This window comes from Juglans regia, chromosome 1, assembly GCF_001411555.2.
Source record: "Juglans regia cultivar Chandler chromosome 1, Walnut 2.0, whole genome shotgun sequence".
Taxonomy (NCBI): domain Eukaryota; kingdom Viridiplantae; phylum Streptophyta; class Magnoliopsida; order Fagales; family Juglandaceae; genus Juglans; species Juglans regia.
In genome coordinates this window covers 16,644,526-16,650,486 of record NC_049901.1, presented here as the reverse complement: position 1 = coordinate 16,650,486, position 5,961 = coordinate 16,644,526, and the positions used below count along the sequence as shown (strand labels likewise).

At 38.0% G+C, this 5,961-nt stretch overlaps 1 long non-coding RNA gene across 1 annotated transcript; it reads left to right on the top strand.

Annotated features, from left to right (window-relative positions):
• Positions 1 to 3,904: 3,904 nt before the first annotated feature.
• Positions 3,905 to 5,667, top strand: LOC109006064. The gene is made up of 2 exons (XR_001998574.1): positions 3,905 to 5,331; positions 5,426 to 5,667. It is a non-coding gene; the product is annotated as an uncharacterized LOC109006064 (long non-coding RNA).
• Positions 5,668 to 5,961: the final 294 nt, after the last annotated feature.

Below are 5,961 nucleotides of genomic sequence, written 5' to 3'. Positions count from 1 at the left end.
TGCACAGTGGACAGTTAAAGGATGGAATATTTGGAATGAAGCTCTTTAGCCTTTCTTTGGTTGGTATTATGTTCCAAAAAAAAATTTCATAGGAGGAGCTTATGGTGATCATGAATTTTTAGTTTCCAAATTCTTCCCATTGAGAAATTATGGAGATTTGGCATAAATGTATGGAGAAATTGTGTTGCAAGATGGTAAGCTGTTTTGACAGAAAATTTTCCATTTTGGCTATTTATCCAAATCGGACAATCCGATCTTTGGCCGGCATAAGGCAATTGAATTTTTGAATTTCCCATATGCTATCTTGTTGGAAAATGTTTTGCAATTTCTGAATGTTCCAAGTGTGGGTAGTTTGGCTGATAGATCAGAGACTTTAAGAGATAGAGAGATTTCAATATTTTGGTTCAACGGTTTTGGTCTGTAATTTTCTAGAGTTGGTATCCATGGGTCTGACCACACTTTAACAGAAAGGTCGTTATAGATTTGAAAGCATGTACCTTTTCCTAGTAGCTTCTTCGTCTTCAAAATTCCTTTCCAGAAACATAAATCCCCCACTTTTGAGGTTGCCTGCCATAATGAATTTGTGTTCAAATATTTCTTAGACAGTAGTGAATGCCACAGACCTGAGTTGGGTTGGCTCATTTCCCATCCTGTTTTTGCTAGAAGTGCTAAGTTCATATTTTCCATTAGCCTTAGTCCCAAGCCTTCTTTTCTTTTTGGTTGACAGATCGACTTCCAAGATTTTAAATATAGCTTGTGCTTTTGCTCTTTTGTCGTTCCCTACCAGAAATTCTTAAAACTTGTATTTAGTGCTTTGCATATTGATTTTGGTAAAAGGTGCATAGACATTTGATACTTGGGAATCGAGCTTGCCACTGTTTTGATGAGCATTGTTCTACCTGCGTGTGATAATAATTTTGATTTCTAGCCCTCCAGCTTCCTATTTATATTTTCCATTAGTTCTTTGTAGTTCACTTTCTTTGACCTTTCAAAAGATGTTGGAATCCCCAAATACTTCATTCTAGATGTTGATTCATTGTATTGCATTTTGGCCCGGATCATTGCTTTTGTGGCTTGGTTGGTGTTCCGGGTAATGAAAATTGATGATTTTGCTTTGTTGACTCTTTGACCTGACCAATCTTGGTATTTCTCTAGGTTGTCGCTGATGGTTTGGGCCATTTTTTCATCTGCTTTCCCAAAAATGATTAGATCGTCCGTAAAAAATAAATAAGATATAGAAGGGTAGTTTCGGCTCAGCTTGACACCTTCTAGATTTCCCATAGCTTCCAATTTTGCTATTAATCTTGAAAGCACCTCTATGCATAAGACGAAAAGGAAAGGAGAGATGAGATCTCCTTGTCTTAGTCCTCTTTGCACTTTGAAAAAACCTCTTGGAGAGCCATTGATGAGGATTGAGAAGAAGGCTGTTGTTATACATTCTCTGATCCAGTTGATCCATGTTATGCTATATCACAGTGCCTTCATTACAGCAAATAAGAAATCTCATTCAATATAGTCGAAAGCTTTTTCGATATCTAGCTTTATCACTATTGGCCCTTTCTCCCCGTCTTTCGCTTGAGATGGTGAAACAGCTCATGGGCAAGTATTAGAGGTTTTTTTATTTTTTTTTAATTTTTAATTTTTATTTTTTATGTTGTGGCCCGGGATGAAAGCTGTTTGAGAAGGGAAAATAATATTTAGGAGCATTTGCTTTAAGCGATTTGCCAGAATTTTTGTAATGGTTTTGTATATGACATTGGTCAAGTTGATTGGTCGGTAATTTTGAAGGGAGCATGGATTGGTGATTTTTGGGATAAGAACTATGTTGGTATGGTTCATCTGCTTCAGCAATTTTCCACTTCTAAAAAAATTCTGAACTGCATCTATGACTTCTTTTTTTATGGTCTTCCAGTAATATTTGTAGAAGAGAGCTGTCGTTCCATCTGGACCCAAAGCTTTATGGTTTGGAATTTGCTTTAGTGCTCCATAAATTTCTTCTTCCGTAGGAAGTGCAGTTAGGAAATTATTTTCTTGATTTGTTATTTGCTATTCAAAAATATTTTCCAAATCTTCTGGTATGACTAGGTTCGAAGTGGCATAGATAGACCAAAAATAATTAATGAAAGACATTCCAATGATATCTTGGTCCATTGTCTAATTACCTGGGCTGATTTTGATGGAGTCAATCTCATTATCTTTTATTCGAATTGTTGTGGAGAGATGATAGAATTTTGTATTCAGATCCAATGTAGTGAGCCAATTGATTCGTGATTTTTGACGCCATAACGTTTCTTCATGTTTTAGCTAATCTTGGAGCTTCGCTTGTAACTGCTTCTCTTTTACTAGACTTTACGGGCTTGGGAAGTTGCATTGGGTTTGATTGAGCTCACTTTCTATTTGTTGAATATTAACTTCGATCTTACCGAAGTGGACTTTGTTCCAGTGTTTTAGAGATTCTTTAGTGACCTTGATTTTGCTGCATAGTATGAAAGCTGGATTTCCACTGAAATGCTTGCTCTAGGCTTCCTGAATAATTATTTGACTGTGAGGTTCTCTGGTCCAGTATTCTTCAAACTTGAAAGATGAGGCTCGTTTTGTCACTTTTGTCGTATAGAGAAGAAGTGGATGATGATTTGATGCCGAGGAAGTAAGGTGGTGAATTGTGGCATCAGGAAATCATAATTGCCATTGTGTGCTTGTAATCCCTCGATCCAGCCTTTCTCTGATCATAGTCTTCCCGTGTCGATTGTTTGTCCATGTAAATGAGGGCCCTTAGAAACCAATATCGATTAGACCATGTTTTTCCATCAAATTTCTTAATCCACCAATTGGTGAAGATGTTACTGGACGCCTTCCAATTTTCTCATTTTGGTTTAATAAATCATTGAAATCTCTGATGCAAATCCAAGGGCCAGTAAAAAGAATTGTGAATTGAGTCCAGTGATGTCCAGAAATTTGCTTTGTGTTGCCACTGTGCTAGAGCATAAACATATGTAGCTAGCCAAAGATGGTTAGGAGGATCAGAGTAAATTAAAATAGATACTGCATTCATATTCACATGTATTGATTCTACATCTACACCCGGTCGCCATAATAACTAAATGCCTCATTTTTTTTTCCTGAGGCTGGAAAATTTACAAAATGATAGAAACCTAGACTATTTACAATAGTAGAGGTGCGTTCAGTAGGCACCATGATTTCCGACAAAAATATTATGTCCGTGTTATGCTTCTTAATATTTGCCCTTATACTTCTAATTGCTTTGGGGCGGGTTAGTCCCTGCAATTCCATACCATTGTCTTCATAGAGCAGTTGGAGGCATGGTAGAGCCTGCCTCGTTAGCTTTCTTTGTTTTCCTGTTGTTGCTGTGTGTGGAGCTGCCCGTTGATATGGTTTGGCTCTGATATGCTCCTTTGAATTTTTTATTTTTCTAGTTGACTTGGATTGCATTTCAAATAACATGAATGCCAGATCTTCCTCCTCATTTCTGGAGCCTTGATTTTTCCCTGTGGAAAGAGCAGGGGATTCCTTGAAAATTTTTTGAATTTTTTTCTTGTTGACTTTCTTCGTGAGTCAAATGATTATTTCTTTTTGTTGTAGTCTCATTCAAAGTGGTCTCCACTGGATTTACAAGCCAATTTGTTGCTTTTAAAAAGCTAAGAGGCCCTTTCAGTACTTCCTATCATTGGGATGATGGGCCCTGTTCAATAGGTTGAGTCTATATTCTGGTGGGTACTTCTACAGTGGGCTCCACTTCATTTTCTGACGTGGGTTCGCTTAAATGGGCCGAATGGGTGTTTTCCGAGAGGCTGGCCTAATGTGGTTTGAAGCCCATAATTGTAGCTTGAATTTTTAGCCATTGTGTACTCCATGCGTTTGTATTAAAGCAGAGGGGTAAGTAAAACTCTGCAGCTCCAATTCCATTAGATTGCTGTAGAGAAGTTGGTTTGCCGTCAACTGTGGGAACTGATGGCCAGGAGTGAGTGATGGAGATAGGATCGGTGGGAATAAATTAACTCTCGAAATTAATGTATTTACTCCCCAAGTGAACGAGCTCTGGGCTCTGAGTGGTTGGTGATGAGGCTTTAATGTCCATAGTAGTTTGATGAGAGTTCTTGAACAATGAACTGGTGGGAGCGGCGCTTGTTGGCTTCGGGTCACTTTAGAGGAGGTAACCATCGTAGCTTGTTGGGTTTTCTGGCACTGAAATGTTGCTTCGATTTCCTATAGTATTTTTAATATTCCTTTCAGTGCTAAAAATCAAGTATTTTTTGGGTATGAAAAACAAATTTTCCCCCATGCTTTCTGTGTTGGAGAGGAGATCTCTCTGCAATGTTACCCTCTTTGGAGCTTGAAAGGTTGAGGCAGTTCTATTGTGATGCAACGACAAGTATGTGCATGGAGGAAGCCACAGATGGCTTTGAGTCATGTCTATGCCGGTGACTAGGGCTTTCAGAGTCGATGGTCTCTGCGTGTTGAGTAAGGGATGTTCTTCTACTAATATCCTTTTTCCTTTGTCCTTCTTTAATTCTTTAATTATTACTTTTTCTTTGTTGCTTTAGGCCTTCAGATCTAGTAGAGTAGCTTCTGGACTTTTGTTGTTTTCGATTTGTTTATGGGTCAGGGGCATTGGGAACAAGGGAGCCGATACTGCCATCAGATTTTTTTGATCGATTATGGTTATGGGTTGTGGGCTATCCTTGAGTAGATCATCCCTCTGTAATTTTTCCAGTTGTGTTGTTCTCGGGATGATTGCTTGACCCTGTTGAGGTGGTAGGATGATTCCTGAGTTGTGATTTTTGGCTCTAAGCCAAGGTCCGAAAGGTAGCTAGGTGGGAATGACTTTTAGAAAAGTGTAAAAAATCTGTGAGTGACCCAGCCTAACATGCATAACAAAAATTCGATAGCCTCTCATATTTGAAAGAGACTCATGTGTCTATGCTGTAGTCTCTTAGAAGCTAGAAACCTGTTTCAGTGGGTTTGTTATGTCTATTTTCACATTGATTCTTATAATTTTTTTGCATGCTATTCCAAAGTGTGGATCTACTTCCACCTCCATCAAAGTTCCAAGGGCTTTCCCAATTTTTGTGGCATTTGCAATAGTCATGTGATCTAGTGTGAGGTCATGTATTTGCACATGAAAAATTGACGTATTTAAACTTATCTCATGCCATGTAGATCCAGCAGGCCATGGCTTTAGGATGAGCAGGTGTCCTTGAAATTCCATGGGGCTTAACTGATGATTCTTTGTTTTTCCTGAACTGTCTGGAAAGTGAAGAGGAAAAGATTTACATCTAAATCTCAATGTGAAATTTTTTGATAAAATTCCAGGTTGCTTTGAAGCTTGCATGCAGTGAGGTTTTGTTCAGTAGCTTGGTTGAAACTATTCTTCCCACTAATGCAAGTTCTGTGGTTTCTTTGGCAGTTTCTGTGGCTGGAGCTAGATTGAGGTCTTCCTATAATAAAACTTTTGTTTGTTGAATTAGAGAGTCCATCTCCATGTCGCATGTCTGATCTCTGAAAACTGAGTTTGTATTTTACTCCATTAAAGGAGTGGGAATTCACTATGAGGTGCAGAGAGTCTCCGGAAAGAGAGAGGAGTGATCATACAATCTTGAAATTATTTGCAATCCATACAAGGAATTTTAATTCCATCTTTTTCCAAGAGGACACAGTAATTCAACCCATCAGAACTACTATACCTAATAAATTCCTTGCGTTCTAAATGAAAGAATACATGACTGAGTAAGCAAAATAACTTGGTCCCATAAATATTACTTCCTTTGAATGAGATTCAACCTCAAATGTCCACCAAAATGTTGTTGTACACACAACTTCATTCCATCCAAAAGAGTTGTAGCTTGTGTCATTGAGTCATCTCCCTTTGTATAAGGAAAATACTTTAACCACAAAAAAATTACATAAAAATAATTTCACAAACTGATGTGGTTTAATGTGATT